We start from the raw sequence: 18,292 nt of genomic DNA on the forward strand, positions 1-18,292 counted from the left end.
GTTAATGTTGTGTTTAGTGTTGTGTTGTGGCTTTGCAGGGCTGCATACCCACCCCCAAAAAATGTGGTTGAATCTGGTTGATACCCCTTTAAATGGAGGATGGGCAGCCAATGGAACAGGGATTTTTCCAAATAAAAGGCACTTCCGGGTTGGATTCCCTCAGGTTTTCGCCTGCAAAATCAGTTCTGTTATATTCACAGACAATATGTTGACCGTTTTGGAAACTTTAGAGTGTTTTCTATCCTAATCTGTCAATTATATGCATATTCTAGCATCTGGGCCTGAGAAATAGTCCGTTTACCTTGGGAACGTTATTTTTCCAAACATAAAAATAGTGCCYCCTAGCTGAAAGAGGTTAAACAAATGTGGTTTCTACCGACAATTGATATGTACAAACTATGGCATAAGGGCATGACAAGCTGATAAGCGGCAATCTGTAATTTTGAGCAAGCTAGGATGGACGTAGTCAATATAACTATTTGTTCAGCACGTTTGAAAATGTACAGCGACAGAATTCAGTACATGGTCCGTTCTCCCTGTACACCAAGTTAGAACCGTAGGATAAATAAAGGGGGCATATAAGCATACAATGAAAGCCCTTACAATATTTGATGATTACATTTCTCTAAAACAGGTTATAGGCTACATGTGCACCACCAAGTCWGAACAGTAGGCGAAATTAAGAGGGGAAAATAGACCAAATTATTAGGGTGAAGCACATGGGCTATCATGGGCTTATTACACAACATACACTTAGTATTACTTTCTTAGCTACAGTATACATATCTCCCTGGCATATTACATCATTTATGCAGCAGCATATAGGACATTTTTGGACTCGCCTTGTTGTGCTGTGCTCACTTGAACAGGAAGGTGGGGTGTCGGTCCTTCGTGGGCAAATTTTGTCGTCAAACTTTGTCATCAGTCTGGAATTCTCTGGATTTATGGTGCTTTCAAGACAACTAGGAACTCTGAAAAACACGGTTGAATCATGATGACGCTAGTGATCTTCAGGCCATAGCTCTAGAAAGAGAAAGTTCCCAACTTACAATTTGGATGACCGTTCAAAACGTATTTTGCCAGTCGGAGCTAGTTTTCCCCTGAGTTCCCAGTTGTCTTGAACTCACTGAAGTCAGATTTCCCAGTTCCGAGTAAACAGTTGTTTTGAGCACGGCAGAAATCATGCTGGATTGACAGCRTGGCCAATGTTGAATGTTTATCATTTTAAGCTTGGAAAAGAAACCCTTAAACCCAGACTTGGGACCACACAGCCACTCTACTGAATAGCAGACTAGTGATTGCTTTGCAATGCTTGCAGTTAGCCACTTCCAAACCACTCATTGTTGATTTTGCGATTTCTAACTTGTTGTGTAATGTTTATGTCCAATGGCCRATGAGCACAGATATGTTTTATCTATAATTTCTCTTTTATAAGACAAGGATTTAAAATTATTTGCAAGTAGATTGTCAACTTAACCCTCCTGTTGTATTCGTTTCATGTTAATTAATTCTGTGTTCCGGTCCAAAATGACCGCCCCATTATAGCTGATTATAAATCCATAATAATACACATATTATCACCAAATGTTGCGTTAGATCTTGTTATCAACTTAAGTTCTTGTGAACATTACAAGTTTTGAACTTCTATTTGCTATTWATGGCCTGTAGGCCTCATTGACCTGAGCTCATACAACTCRTTTTTGAGTWAAAAAAAGCAYAATGWATGGATTATTTTGACTATAACAAATACTCAGATGAAACATATTGTGCTATTTATGWCAGACTACTTTGTGTCAAAGTTTAACAAGGACTCTCTCCTCCTCACCAGTGTCGTGATCAAAGATACGATCAAGAGCCTCACATACAGTATATCGTTTGGTCATTGTGCTGCCACAAAATTAATTGTGAGCAAGGCCTCAAAAAAGTTTTATATACCAGAGCTGTAAGAAAAGTTCTATATATTATTGAAACAATGTTGCGATTGTTTGTTTGAATGCCAACAGGTGTGGTTCCCATGGGGGAAAAATTATATTGGGGAAAGATTCCCGTGGGGGTTGCCATGGAAGCCAAGAAGGGGAGTGAGGTGTGTGTGTGTGTATGTGTGTGTGYGCTCAAACACACATGCATGTGGGGGTCTGGGAGAGGAAGTGTGTCCATCTGATGAATGGGCATGTGCCTGAACTCAATTCAATACACTAATTGTAGTCTCACCCATTCATTCCCAATGACCGGTCATTTTTGACCGGGAACACCACAGGTGTACAAAAGTTAAATGAAAGTCATCTAAATGTAATTTGTGTGTTCAGATGCCCTGTGTGGACAAAGTAATGGAACCTTATGACATTCAGATGAAATGAACTACATTTTTCAGAGAGAAAACCGGTCAAATCAGACATATTTTTTAAAAGGCAGTAAAGAGGCTAAATTAACTGTTTCGCTGCCAGACAAGGCTCCGCTGATAGCCAGGTGTAATTCGACCGGAACACAGTAGGAGGGTTAAATAATGATGATGACTGCTAGCTAAGATTTTGAAATATGATTTTGACATGATCAGTCCAATTAAAGCTWCTGTACATACAGTATAACGTGATATGACRTCATTTTATCTGTGGCCAATGACCTTGAACCTTCTTGGATGGGCACTTCTAATGTAACTCTATGGCAGCACCCAAGGGGGTTGGATTTGTATTTATTTTTTGATTAAAATGTGGGGCTCAAAACATGACRGGTYGCCACTGGGATGGAGGGAAGGAGGTGGGAGGGAGGGGGAGAGAGAGAGTCAAAACAGCAGGTCCGGGACAAGGATATGGCTAATGCTTTACAACAAAATCAATGGGGGCCAGACWGTCTAGCTTTTATTTTTTTGATTGTAAGTTCTCAAAGATTCTAGGCTATTATAAAAAAATATATATAGGTCCATTATCTTTTCTGCATACTTTCTATTGCATTTTAGTCGTTTACGTTGACAATGAAAGAGTTTTTCCATCCCGAAAATGTATTTCTAAATTTGTGCAATGCACAAAAAATGTCATCCCGTGACCCACCTAGACCCCTGCTGCGACCCACAAGTGCATCCTGACCCACAGTTTGAGAACCACTGTCTTAGCAGGCACAGAATAGGTCAGAATAGCACAATATCCATTATTAACACCAAATCTGAAGAACACTGGGCCTCCATTTTCCTTTACRGTGCTATTTTGATAACCGTCAAAGTCAAATGAATGAAGTCATCAAACTAACCAGAGGACACTGGGACTTCACTTTGCATGTAATTAYGACATTGCTTCATTTGACTGCTCTGGTCTTGATTTGAGGATCATGAGGTGACCCAGMCCCTGTCTGTGACACAGCTGAAATGAGGTGCCATGGGAGTGTTCATACCAGATGTGGTTGTGTAGAGGTTTATGTATTAACAGGCTTGAGGTCACAACAACTCTTTACTTAAATGATATGACAGTGACCCATGAAGTATGGGGTAGCGTTGTGTTCTACATATGTAAGATGTAAGACAAAATAATGTGATGACAGTGAATACATGTGGAAAACTAATTGAATTTGCAAAAAGTAATCAATGTAAGAGCATTTWGTCTTTTTTCAACCAAATTGTAACATAAATCCAATGACATTGGTGACCTTTTTGGTTGATTTCACCTTGAATTCACGTTAGTTGAAAACTYAACCGAATATAAATGAAAACTAGATGTTGAACTGATGTCTGTGACCAGTGTGTTGCTACAGCAGGAAAATAATCCTGCAGCAACAGGAAATGTGAATTATTATGTGGGATTATAATTMATGTACATTTTTGTAGGGGCTGATAAAAAAATGCAGGAAGGCTCTCATGCAACAGGGTGATCAAATTAAGATCCTACATCTGTAGCTCTCTGAATGCTACTTGATGTGAAATGCAACCCTATCACAGTGATCCTTAATATTTCTCTCTAAAACCGACAGATTGAACTATTTCAAACTTGGCAGTGTTGGCCATGCCCTCTCCAGATCTCTCTCCCTGGTGCCCTATTAAAATGTTTTGCATATTACCAACTCTCCATAGTACTGGCAGAAGATTAATTGAGTCAAGCTCTTTCTGACCATTTTTCTGACCATAGAGACTGTCATTCTCTATTTGGAGCTTTTATTGCATTTTTAATAAGACACCAGACAGCTCTTAATACATGCCTACATGTCTAGCTAAATGTGGATAGGTTGAAATACAATCAAAAGCCAATTACTTAGATACAGACCTACCAGTTTAAAGTTATATACTGTTTGTTTTTACAATTAATTTCCATTATAGTCCAGGACACCGTTACAAATCTCCCTCAGGCAGTGGTGTAAAGTGCTTAAGTAAAAATACTTTAAAGTACTACTTAAGTAGTTTTTGGGGGTAKCTGTACTTTACCTTACTATTTATATTTTTGGCAACATTTACTTTCACTTCACTACATTCCTWAAGAAAATAATGTACTTTGTACTCCATACATTGTACATTGTACTCAATACATTTGGAATGCTTAGCAGGACAGGAAAAGGATCCAATTCACACAATTTTTTTTATTAATGTAGACTACACTGTCCCGTGAATGTCCAGCAAAATCATCCCTTTGTCCCGCATTTGGGTATTTTAAATGTGGCCACCCTACGTGTGCCCCTGRCTATACATACACTTAWACAAAACACAACMATTTCTGTGTCTGGTTTGCTTAATATAAGGATTTTTTTTATTATTCATACTTTTGCTTTGATACTTAAGTATATTASAAATTACAGTGCATTCGGAAAGTTTTCAGACCCTTTTACTTTTTCCACATTTTGTTATGTTAGAGCCTTATATTAAAATGGACTAAATACAAAATGTTCCTCATGAATCTACACACAATACCACATAATGACGAAGTGAAAACAGGGTTTTAGACATTTTTGCAAATGTATTACAGATAAAAAACAAATACCTTATTTATATAAGTATTAAGACCCTTTGCAATGAGACTCAATTGAGCTCAGGTGCATTCTGTTTCCACTGATCATCCTTGAGATGTTTCTACAACTCGATTGGAGTCCACCTGTGGTAAATTCAATTGATTGGACATGATTTGGAAAGGCACACACCTGTCTATTTAAGGTYGCCACAGTTGACAGTGTATGTCAGAGCAAAAAACAAGCCATGAGGTCAAAGGAATTGTCCGTAGAGCTCCCAGACATGATTGTGTCGAGACACAGATCTGGGGAAGGGTGCCAAAATATTTCTGCAGCATTGAAGGTCCCCAAGAACCCAGTGGCCTCCAACATTCTTAAATGGAAGAAGTTTGGAACCACCAAGATTCTTCCTAGAGCTGGCCACTCTGCCATACTGAGCAATCGGGGGAGAAGGGCCTTGGTCAGGGAGGTGACCAAGAGCCCGATGGTTACTCTACCAGAGTTCCTCTGTGGAGATGGGAGAACCTTCCAGAAGGACAACCATCTCTGCAGCACTCCACCAATTAGGCCTTTATAGTAGAGTGGCCAGACGGAAGCCACTCCTCAGTAAAAAGGCACATGACAGCCCCCTTGGAGTTTGCCAAAAGGCACCTAAAGGACTCTCAGACCATGAGAAACAAGATTCTCTGGTCTGATGAAACCAAGATCCCTACGGTGAAGCATCGTGGTGGCAGCATCATGCTGTGGGGATGTTTTTCAGCGGCAGGGACTGGGAGACTAGTCAGGATTGAGGGAAAGATGAGCGGAGCAAAGTACAGAGAGATACGATTTCATGTTACATGCCGTACAAAATGTCGAACTACGAGACAATCCTCAAGGCCATAACATCAACGAGGGCAATAATGAATGGTTGTCGATTTCCTTTAGTCAATCAGGGTGCATGTTATGTGTGTCTGCTATTACAATGTAACACTTTCTTTGTCAATGTGTGTGTGCGTGTGTGCGATGTGATTTGGGCAAAACTCACGCTTTAAGCAACTGTCTGAAACTTGGAGATGTTTTTTATTTGCTGTCTCAAAAAAGGTAAATCTGCTAATATCTCCATTATGGCAATTATAGCGAATAATACATTAAATGATAGAAAAAAAAGCTTAGCCTATTTCTCTTCACTGATGATATATTGTCCATGAATTCATCATACATTGTAATGAAAGTTGCGGGTGAGAAACGCCAAATGATCATTTTTGGATGTTAAACAATAGTGGACTTTATGTAAAACAGTAGGTTGCTGCCATAAAATGGCTACATGGGGTTCCAAGCATTCTGACTCGTGTTGCTGTGCTACTGTATTTCTCAAGGTTTCTCTCCTTCAGGCGTATTCAGGTTGTTTTGCTCTTTCATCTGTAAGCCTGGGCTGCCTGGCACATTTAAGGATGACAGGTTTCCATCACACTTAGCCTCGTTACTTCTCTCGTCTTTCTTTAAACTAAGCTCAGGTCAAGTCCGTTYCTCTCAGCCCATCAGGTTCAAGTGCTAGCCAAAATTCTTCCTATTTATGTTGTAATAGTGGGGTTATTAAAAGCCTTCTCCAACATAGACCAATAAAGAGTAAATATCCAAATGTAAATAGAAGCATGTTGTGTCTGACTGAGTCAACCTTGCAGCCTGATTTGACCTGTAACTCTCAGCTCTCTCACAATCACGYCAACCCACAGGTAACCCTCAACACTTACACTAATACATTCATGCGTTACMAACAAAAGTAGTCCCTCAGCTTTTTAACAGCATTTCTTTTCTATATTCAATCTATAGAAATAGAACACTAATCTATCAGTGTTRCAATGTTTCTCAAATCGCTCCCAAAATAAAACCCTTCAGCAAGAAAAATCTGTTACCCCTGAAATTCACAGAGACGTGCTCATGCTTTTCTGCACTAAGGGCTTCTAATTGAGTGTTGAAGTGTTGCACAAATCTCTGCTAACGTTGTTCTAATAGAGAGCAATAGTCATTTTTATAGGCACTAACGGATGCTAACTCTGCCATGGCTCGTTGGCCAAAGGCTATGGGGAAATGAATGTTTTTTGTTGTTGATAAATGCCAAAAAWWAWKKYYKKKGRAAACACAGGCTTAGAAGATCTTATACATGTTGTTCTATGAGATCATCTTAATCAGTTAACATCRCCTTTTTTTCAGCAKTTATGTAATCAAAACAAGTAAAAAGCTAACGCAGTGCTAGCAKGTAAAAAATTCAACTACACCTCCGGTCGCATGCCTTTGACGTATAACTAACAGGCTTAGCTTACGTTATCCAACAGGCCCAAAGTCTCTTCTGGACAACATCGTTCGAGAACCGATAAAACAAGCAACTTCCCGTGGAAGAGATGTGGTTACAACCTGGAGCAATACAATGTACCATCCTTGCGTTTTCGTTTGAGTTCGTAAGCATAAAGCAAACTAGATTTTTGGTGGACTAGTGTTAGTAGTGTACACTAGTTTGCGTGGTCGGTGTAGTGAAGTGAAACATTTTGCCACTAATGTTGTAGTTCCATTTCTATGGCAGTTAGCGACTTGTTAGCAACTGATTTATTTTGAGCACATGTTATATTTATATTTTAATAATTTAGCAGATGCTCTTGTCCAGAGCAACGTACAGGAGCAATTACCGTTAAGTGCCTTGCTCAAGGACACATCGRCAGATTKTTCACCTTTCCAGCTCTGGGATTTGAACCAGCAACCTTTCGGTTACTGGCCCAACGCTCTTAAGCGCTAGCCTTCATAATTCATAAAGGTCACGTTAACTGATTGATATTATCTCATAGAACAAAACGTATAAGATCTCCTAAGCCTGGGTTAACCTCAGACCTTATTTTTGGCGTATATTAMAAAAATATATATATTTTTCCAAATCACTTCCACCATAGGAATGGCCAACGAACCAGAGGTAGAAAATGCTAACTAATTTTCAGTTTTAAGGACTACAAGCTGGCGAGCTATATTCCCTCATTAATTGGAGAATTTGATTTAAGATCCAGGGACCCAATAGCTCAGCTATTGTAATAGAAATTAATRTCTGTCATGCAGAAAAGATATTGAGGACTTTATTAAGCCCTGCTGACCAAGGGCTTGACTTCATTAAAAGTATATATTAGAAGTGGATTGAAGTTCAAGAGGAGATATGTTAACAAAGATATAGATCCAATAAAACCTGTCACCAAAAAAAGAAAGTCCTTGGACCAATATCAGACAAAACAAGCTAACAGCTATAGCAGATATCTACTCCCAGGACTGGGAAGCAGTGTTTGCAGTGTCATGTGAATTACAGAGCAAAGGCGAGACAGAATTAGTATTACAGTAACTTGCCTGATTCTCTATGTTCCATATAATGTATCCGCTTATGAAGCAGCTACGATGTTTGGTGTAGTGTATAGTAACACTGACCTCCATTTAGGAACCACTCTGTTCCACATTTTGTACTGTAGAATTGATGTTCCACATCATTGTGCAGTAACCTTCAGGCTCTAGGAGGTCCTGCCCTCTCTAACATGTCTCTACCGATATGATCTGTTTGAGCAGCTAGTCTCATCTTCTTTTAACACAAGCACTGAGCACGATCCTGACCTAGCATCTCCCTCAGTGACAGGCTGGTCTATGATTCCACATCAGCTTGCTGTGCAGGGCCACCAGAACAGCCAGTGGGCCAGAGCAAGAGAGCAGCAGCTACTCTAATTACCATGGCCCCTGTCAGAGAGCCTCATGTCAGCCTGAGCCTCCACACGTCTCACCATGGAGGTCCTGGAAGCAGCTGCCTGCTGGACACATTCACTGTTGCATTCAGTGAACCCTATGGTGTTGAAACAGTGTTATTCTGATGCTAGTGGTAATCTGTGGTGAAAGCACAGTTTTTTTTGCAATCAAGGATTTTCTACGAGTGACAGATTTGTGTTTATTTTTGAGTTTAATTGTAGTGTGAGCTGCAAGAACAGAGTGTTGTGGATAGCACTTTATTCGTCCATTATAGAACGCTAACGTAAATGTGTCTTTTGTGCAATCTAGATTGTTGAGTGTATAGTATCTGTGGCCTCTCAACAGCTCCAAGAAGCTATCCAGTAGAAAGGAGAGAAGTAAAGCCCTTTTCAGCTTGAGAAGGTACTTGGGAAACTTTAATCATGGAACTTTAATTCACTCTCTCAAYGCTGGAGGGGATGATTAAAACAGGGACGAGGATGGAGGTCTTGTCTGTGTTCTGTAGAGTGCAATTAAAGTGGAACTATGCACTAAATCACATACCAGGGATAGACCACCAAAGTCATTTGGATGAAATAGATGAATGGTCTAAGTCACCGACTGAMAACAAATGAGATCCGTTGACTAGTGTTCCATACGGAATAGCGTTGACGTGTTTGCCTCATTGCTGTGAGTCTTGGTTTGTTTTCATTTTTTACATCAAAGCAGATCAATAATGGGATTGCGTCGGTGGTGTGTGTTTAGTAGTGCATGAATGCACAAATCAGTGTGTAGACGTGTGCATGCCTGCGTATGTGAGTGCATGCCTACAGTATGTGAGTGCATGCCTACAGTATGTGAGTGCATGCCTACAGTATGTGAGTGTATGCCTACAGTATGTGAGTGTATGCCTACAGTATGTGAGTGTATGCCTACAGTATGTGAGTGTATGCCTACAGTATGTGAGTGTATGCCTACAGTATGTGAGTGTATGTCTACAGTATGTGAGTGATGCCTACAGTATGTGAGTGTATGCCTACAGTATGTGAGTGTATGCTACAGTATGTGAGTGTATGCCTACGTATGTGAGTGTATGCCTACAGTATGTGAGTGTATGCCTACAGTATGTGAGTGTATGCCTACAGTATGTGAGTGTATTCTTACAGTATGTGAGTGCATTGCCTACAGTATGTGAGTGTATGCCTACAGTATGTGATGTATGCCTACAGTATGTGAGTGTATGCCTACAGTATGTGAGTGCATGCCTACAGTATGTGAGTGTATGCCTACAGTATGTGAGTGTATGCCTACAGTATGTGAGTGCTGCCTACAGTATGTGAGTGTATGCCTACAGTATGTGAGTGCATGCCTACAGTATGTGAGTGTATGCCTACAGTATGTGAGTGCATGGCTACAGTATGTGAGTGTATGCCTAAGTATGTGAGTGTATGCCTACAGTATGTGATGTATGCAGATGAGTGTATGCTACAGTATGTGAGTGTATGCCTTACAGTATGTGAGTGTATGCCTACAGTATGTGAGTGTATGCCTACAGTATGTGAGTGTATGCCTACAGTATGCGACGTGCCTCTGCGTAAGTGTGAAGCGACCTTCCAAATTATATTATGTTGTTCATACCCGTACCTGTCAAAACGGTCAAGGTGAATTTAGACTCCAGGGGGGTAAAGAAGGAGAGGTTTACTCAGTAACGGCCTATATCTGTTATTCTCCTCAAGGTCTCATCACAGAGAACTCTAACAGTGCCGAGAAAGGGGATATCTACAAGACTCACTGTCATATTTTAAACTAAAGAGATCAACAAATGGTAAAACAAAATCAGGTTTTGATAGAGTAGAATGCTTGAACCAAAGTCAATASAATAGTAAAACAACTATCTTGCCGATCACAGGCCAGTGACAAAGAAAGTGATCKAAATACATCAGTCCATAGGCAATTATGTATTTAGAAATGTAACGGTGTAAACAACATGCAACTAAAGCGTGTTAGTCTCAGTGAGTGTGTTTCTATGTGACTTAGAAGTGTTTCCAGACAGGAAATGTGTAACATGTTGACTAGACCGGGAGCGTGCGTTCACACACCAGACACGATCAGGACACGCAGGTTGAAATATCTAAACAAACTCTGAACCAACTGTATTCATTTGGGGAAAGGTCGAAAATCATGAAACATTTATGACAATTTTGCTAGCTAACTTGCTGTTGCTAGCTAATTAGTCCTGGGATATACACATTGGGTTGTTATTTTACCTGAAATGCACAAGGTCCTCTACTCTGACAATTAATCTACTGATAAAAGAGTAAACCGGGTTCGTTTCTAGTAAAATCTCCTCCTTCTGACTTCTTCCTTCTTCTTCTTTGGACTTTTTATGGCAGTTGGCAACCAACWTTAAGGTGCATTACCACCACCAACTGGACTGGAGTGTGCACCTCAGTTTCTTTCAATCCCCCACGCGGGTATATGCTCCTAAAAACCAATGAGGAGATGAGAGAGGCGGGACTTGCAGTGCATCAAGCGTCAYAAATAGAACCAAGTTCTATTTTAGTGCCTGGCTACGTAGACTCTCATTGACGTGYGTGAGCAGTGTGGATGCAATGGTTGAATAACATGTACGTGTACATTTATTTTGGGATCAGCATATAAGAGAGAGTAATTCCATTACACTGATCCCCAGTCTGCTGAAAGCATCTCAGCCATTTGTGTTCATTTACCAGGGGCGCTGTTGTGGCTTGTGAGCTTGTTGCCATAGTAACCGCAGTTTGACACCAAGGGTGTTTACACTGTAATCCCCAAGGACTTTTTAACTCAAATACTTCTAGTAAATTGAACACAATGTCAGTGAAAAGGAATTACTACTTAAAATGTTCATGTGGTACTGACTGAAAACTAAATGAGAAGTCACATCAACTCTAATGATAACAAATTAACTTTTTTTCCAGCATGCTCTACCCGCAGGTAGATTTAAAAAAAAATGTTTTTAAAATCTGTGTATTTGCATATACATTGAGTGATTAATCTTACGCTACACAAAGATAAATAACATATTTTTCTAAACTAATCCAATMATTTTGTTATATTTTTTAATTAAATGGTTTTTCTTGTTTTTTAAAATATTTTTTAGTTTTTTTATTGACGAATTCAAGAACCATGTCACTAACAAATACAGTCATGGGTGGTACAATTCACTCAAAAAGGCAAGGCATTCCGGAAAATTATATTGGAGGTGTGGCTTAATGAGGGCGACCCCCTATAGGCAGAAGTGACACTTGAAAATGGGCAAACCACAATAAATACATGTTTACTGAGATACTGTGGCTGATTCATATTTCCTCCAATAGCAGTGKATACCTGTATTGTACCTGTTCCTGTCCTTTTCATTTTGAACTCTGCTTTGAAAGTTTTGCATTATATTTTTTGTTTCTTCCAGAAACCTGTGCATATTTTTTGAGATTGRCGAGAAATAGCAAGTGCTTAGAATGACATCCATCCAAGCAGTGTTGACGATCACGTAGAGGGAACTAAAGGGGGTCATGATTTTCTAATGGACTGGGATTGTAGTGTGTGGGTATTTGAGTTGGTGTATAGGCAAGGAAGGATCGTATCATACTTCATTTGTCGCCTTTCTACAGCTCTACACAAAACAACCCAAACGAGTCAATGATCTGCCAAGTAAACATTTAAAATGATAAAGACCATAAAACATTTTCTTAAGAACTAAAATATAAAATAGATAAAAATCGCAACGTTAAATGAATTTAATTCCCCAAGAATGGTAATCTAATTGTGCCGGAGAATAAATTTTATTTAGAAATGTGGTGTCATAACAATACACATAATCTAGCCKTTTAATTGGGAAACATTTTACTGCTGGCAGCCTCTTTTTTCTGTGTCTGTGTCTCTCTGTACCCATCAGAGTACTTAAGGATGGTTCCCTACACAGTAGCAACCAAATTACATTGGATAGATCAATCAACTCTTCAAACACATCTGTTTAATAATGTATAGACACATTTAGAGGATAACCGATGCTTCAAACCATTGAGCTATCTTAGGAGAGTTCTGTACCAGGGTGAAATTGCAGCAGTACTGCATGCTATGGTACAGATCTTCTAAAARCTTGAGGTAAGATAATGAAAGTGGTTTAGTGTTTCTAATGGACTTGGAACCGATCAACGGGACTGGAGTTTGGTGGTTTGAGTGGGTCTGTTCTCATAATTGCTTTTACATAGTATTTGTAAGTCGCTCTGGATAAGAGCGTCTGCTAAATGACTTAAATGTAAATGTAATGTATTTATTTAGCATTGTGAGTATTCACGTGGTTTTGGGTAAGGAGAGTGAAATATTTTTTTTTGCATTGCGTGCTTGTACCAGACAGCAGAAGTCACTCCTTCAGCATAATTGCCTCAAGGTGCTGGTCTGGGCACTGTGCTTATAGTAAAGGTTTTTCATATTATTAGTACTGTGTACTTGAGTTTGTGCACTCAGAAGTGAATACTCCTCAGCAATTTATAACAATTGTTACCAGAAAGGTGAGTTCCAGACCTTTCTAGAACTACGCAGAATTAGTTATTGTTGATGGCCATCTCATGAAAACGTATTACTTTTGGGTATGTCTATTTACACTGACATCYATATTTTGCCTTAACGTTCAAGAGGTAAARAAAATCMTATATAATTGTTTTCCTATTCAACAAAAGTGGGGAAATAGGGTTTAAAATGACTGAAACGCTTATAAATATAGTAACAATGTAAGGGGTGCGTACTGGCGGCAGAGAAGTCAGGCGCCGGAGAGCAAAAACTGTGTTACAACGGCGCAGTTTAATAATCAAAACCACCGAAAACAGAACAATATCAATCAATGGGGACAAAACCCGTCGCACACAGGAATAACGTGCCAAGCACTTACAACAAACAGTTCCGGACAAGGACATGGGGGGAACAGAGGGTTAAATACACAACATGAAATTATGGAATTGAAACCAGGTGGGTGGGAAGACAAGACAAAACAAATGGAAAATGAAAWGTGGATCGATGATGGCTAGAAGACCGGCAACGCYGACAGCCGAACGCCGCCCGAACAAGGAGAGGAACCAACTTCGGCGGAAGTCGTGACAAACAAATTATTAACATTTGACCTTTCTTATAACTGTAAAATAAAGATGATCACATTTAGTGACAGTACAAATTTGGCCCCATTTCATATAACTGACGACAAAGCATTTTCTGCCAAGCTTCCTCTGAGTAACGTAGATACCATTCAAATGTCTGCAGACTCCTTACAACTTCAGCTTTGAGGATGAAGTGATTTTGTCCCTCTGTGACCAAGGGAAAGTGGTCTCATTTCAATTCGACAAAATTATTTAGTAATTTTTCATGTTGAGAGTTCCAATTCTGGCTAAAAATATCAGTGAGACAAGACCACGGTTGATGAAATTGCTGGCTGTCCCCTTTCATATGCCGTCTCCCAGTTGTAACGTCGGATTACAAATCAAAGGCCCCGGGGCTTTGTTTCTTTATATATATATTTTTTTTTTTACTCCGTCGGGCTCTCAAATGTTTTTGTGCATCAGAAGGTTTTGTCTCATTATGTCAGTCACTGACAGTCACTCAATTAGCCATGTCAGCTAACAGTTTTTTGATTGGTAAGTTAGTCTAGCCAGTTATCTAAACGTGTAGTAATCATGGCCGAATACCGACTGGGTAGGGCATGCAGGGCACGTGATCCCAAATGTCCCCCAGCCAAAAAGTGTCCCCCCCCTGCGTCACAATGGCATTCGATAAACTATTAGCGTACGTTGCTATATCAAYGGTGTGATGACCTAATGATTCGAATTTGGAGATCATTACAGCCTAAATTACGTTCTTTTCATCATCGCTATACAAACAAGGCTGATTTCCATGATCATTTCGCTATTTAAACAAGTTTTGTTTAGCTAACAAAATGAAAACATTACTTCAAACTACTTTTGGGCACCTTTTTAACATGAAATCCATGTCTTAAACTTTGCTATGTTTTGGAAATAGTCWGATAATTTCCATTCATATGCAAATCYGTTTGATTCATACACTGGCTTGTCTGGCTGTCATGTTTTTATTTTAACCTGCCCTTCCCTTATCTACACTGAAATAATACAATTTCAGTAGTCCTCTATTACGATTCATTTTTTTCCCTATCTCGCATAGCTCATTACACCCTTGTGGTTGAATATATATACAGTATATGCATCTATTGTAGGTCCTAGGATACAACAATGAATCATGTGGAACAAATCAATTCCATCAAAGGATACCTTACAACTTACAATAATTAGCACCTTGTGAAACATCTGTGAAAACCAACCTGGCAATATTTAAGATTGTAATACATAAACGTAGATATTATTTTTGGTACAGTTGTGTCATTCATTTATTTTCACMGATTTTTTGAACACTCACATGGCAATCATAGACTAAAAGTCTGAATTCTGCTGTGTGGAATATAGAGAAGGTGGTTGCTGTGTGGGTTTGAGGTTCTGCCTGTCACTTGTTCTCAACAGACAGCCAGTCTYAGATGGGGGACTTGAAGAGGGAGACTGCAAAGTCCAGACACTGCTGCTCTCTTTGTTCTGAGCGTTTCCACTGCTAGTGTTTAATTAATCTGTGTATCTCAGTACTGTGCCCAGTATGATASAGCAAGAAAACTTTCTTAGCAGTTAATGATAATGACATTAACTGTAGGTGATGTAATGAAAAGTTGGAGGGTGGTTGGTAATGGAGGAAATCAGGTGGATCCACGTCTGGGTGTTGGGCAGAGTTAAAGGGAACAGGGTAGGAGACAGACGTAAACAAGCAAACACATAAGTTATCCTTTACTGTGAGAATATTTGATGGATTAGTGCAGTGTTATAAATGGGAGATGCTGTATGTACTTTTAAACAGTTTTGGAAGGTATAGCCTACCTCAAGCTGGTCCCCCTCACACTCAGAGCACAGAGAATCAAACTGATCTGAACTGGTTCTGGTAGATGGGATACCTCCTGGGGGTCTTGGACAGTCGATGGTCCTAAAGTCATTTGGAGAGGTAAATTGAAGTGGTACATTTTTATAAGCTCAGCATAACTACCATTTCTTGCTTTCTCGAATGTCAACCAAAGCTTAACCTACTTTGTCTATTGGGCTTAACCGAAGTGTAGGGTGTCAGTGCTTTCAGTGGTCGACCGTCCAACTGCTCCAACTGGAGAAGAATGTTGGCTTCCGCTAAGGTAACCCTATGAAGACAAAGAGAAAAATATAAGTGCTAGGGAAACTAAAACCATCTTCAGGTTATTTTGTTTGCAAATAGTTATTATCTGAGATGTTTTGTATTCACCTTAACAGATGGTGACCCCAGCTAGSAGCAAAAGTGCAGTGAGGTTTCCCAGGTCTCGCCTTCCTTTCCTACTTCTTCCAAACCAAGTAATTCGCCCGGATGTCRAAGCACTTGTTCCCCTTCTTGATTCTGCTCCGGTAGCTCTCCTTCTGTTTCTCCTGTACCTTGTCAATGTTCAGTTTCACCTTGATTGATAACAGGAATAAATGCAATTATATTTCACATAATTTTTTACCTCCTTCCTCGGAGGCCTGGACGCTGCTGTGAATGACCTTGAGGTTGTTCTCCCACCGTTCCTGGTACCCGCCAAGGGACTTGCCCATGGCAGTCTTGAGGGTCTGGTTGGTCCATTCACCAAACCTGGAGGGGGAAGGAAAGCGATATCTTTTGAGAATGTAAGATATTGAAATATGTTTGATTATGTACCATGGATAAACAAAAACAAAATTGTAAAAAATAAAACAAACCATTGGTGACAGAATATAACCTATAACATCCATACCTTRTTCCAGCGTTCATGACCTCAGTCACTCAAGAGGACCTCAGGAGAACTGTGGGTGTTGAAGATGTCCATCATCGCCTTGGATGTGGCCTCGCCAGTTTCGTCCTTGATGGGTATCATACAAAACAAAAATAMATTTTTGGTTCCAAGCACCCTTTTTAATGGGTTACAGAAGGGAATTTAGAGTTAAGTACGTTCTCTTCCTTTACTGAACTTYCTGGGTATTGCCTCCACCCACTTGGTAAAGTGATCGGTCGCTGTCAGACAGCAGCTGTTGCCATTCCTGGATTTCGTGAAGGGTCCGATGAGGTCCACCCCTAACATTTAAAGTGTTAGAGAGAATATGACTTTATTCTTATCCGTATCTGTGTCATACAGTAAGCAGATTTTCATATTCGTAAGGATACTGACACACACACACTCTATAATATTGAACTCTGCTGTGGTCAAATAAAGCAACCATTACAAAACAACTTATTTTGAGTTKAATTGKGACACTTACTGATCATGAGCCATGGTGAAACACTTTTGATGGGCTTCAACTCCGGCACCACAGTCTTTACCCTCTCAAACTTCTGGCAGGCTACACAGCGTACTGACCTTTAAGCAAAATGTGACACATTTAAACATTGTGTGCTCTCTGATATGACATTAATTGAAGTCATAATAATTTCAGAAATAATWRAATGTGATTGATTAACAAAAGGTTATTTCACTTGCCCAGCTGTCCACCTCCTTGACAATTCCCTGTCAGAAGAAGCGTAGGTTGAGTTTGGCAATCATGCTCTTCAATCCGAATTGGGCAGCATGCATCTCGGTCAGCACGGCCTCCTTCTCCTCTTTAGTAAAAATCACCCTCCTGTGTGGCTGGCAATCCTTCCTCCGTAGGTACTGTGATTGCCTAACAAGTTGAAAGAGATGAGTTGTTGAAATACTCAAGTCTAAGTACATTTGCACTGCTGCCTTTCTCGCTCTCTGTTTCTCTCTCTCCATCTCTCCGTCGGTCTTCCACTCTCTTYCCACCTCTCTCACTTCCATCCCTTCTTTCTCACTTTCTTCCTCTCTCTGTGTCTGTCTAGAGAAGACACCTAGTTAAGGGCATTTGGAATTACCATAATTGCTTACACCTATCCATTTGATTGATCAGGTTTAACTTATAGCTAGACASCTCAATATGACAGACATATAACTATACCAGTGGAGGCTGCTGAGGGGAGGACGGTTCATAATAATGGCTGGAATGGAGTCAATAGAATGGTATCAACCACGTGTTTGATATCATTCCATTAACTCCATTACAGACATTATTATGAGCCATCCTCCCCTCAGCAGCCTCCACTGAACTAGATGTACAGCTAGCAACATGTAGAGGACCAACTAGCTAGATGGAAAATGGTTGTTGAAAAATGGTTGTACATTGCTAAATCGGCCCAGTTAACTGCTTAACGTTACCCTGAATTGTGAATTTCTCTGAATGTTGTGCCTCTTGTCGAGATCGGTGGTGCCTTCATAGTACTTTGCCTGGTTGGAAAGATAAAAGAAAATCTCCTCGAGGGATGCCATTGAAGTGCAAGCTACATACAAACAGAAAGCTACAATAACAGTTACAGTACCTAGCTAGCTAACTGGCAGCTTCATTAAATAGTACCCACAAAACACCAGTAACAACAAGCAATGCAGGTGTAGAGGCACGGTGGCTAGGAAAAACTCCCTAGAAAGGCCAGAACCTAGGAAGAAACCTAGAGAGGATCCAGGCTATGAGGGGTGGCCAATCCTCTTCTGGCT

General features: G+C 40.0%; 1 long non-coding RNA gene across 1 annotated transcript; it reads right to left on the minus strand.

Moving 5' to 3' along the window:
• Window positions 1–15,065: 15,065 nt before the first annotated feature.
• LOC111970193 (uncharacterized) lies at window positions 15,066–16,369 on the minus strand. The gene is made up of 5 exons (XR_002878084.2): window positions 16,297–16,369; window positions 16,006–16,190; window positions 15,801–15,904; window positions 15,597–15,699; window positions 15,066–15,434 (listed from the first exon to the last, which is right to left on the minus strand). It is a non-coding gene; the product is annotated as an uncharacterized lncRNA (long non-coding RNA).
• Between the last annotated feature and the right edge of the window lie 1,923 nt (window positions 16,370–18,292).

The sequence above is a fragment of the Salvelinus sp. IW2-2015 genome, linkage group LG11 (assembly GCF_002910315.2).
Source record: "Salvelinus sp. IW2-2015 linkage group LG11, ASM291031v2, whole genome shotgun sequence".
Classification (NCBI taxonomy): domain Eukaryota; kingdom Metazoa; phylum Chordata; class Actinopteri; order Salmoniformes; family Salmonidae; genus Salvelinus; species Salvelinus sp. IW2-2015.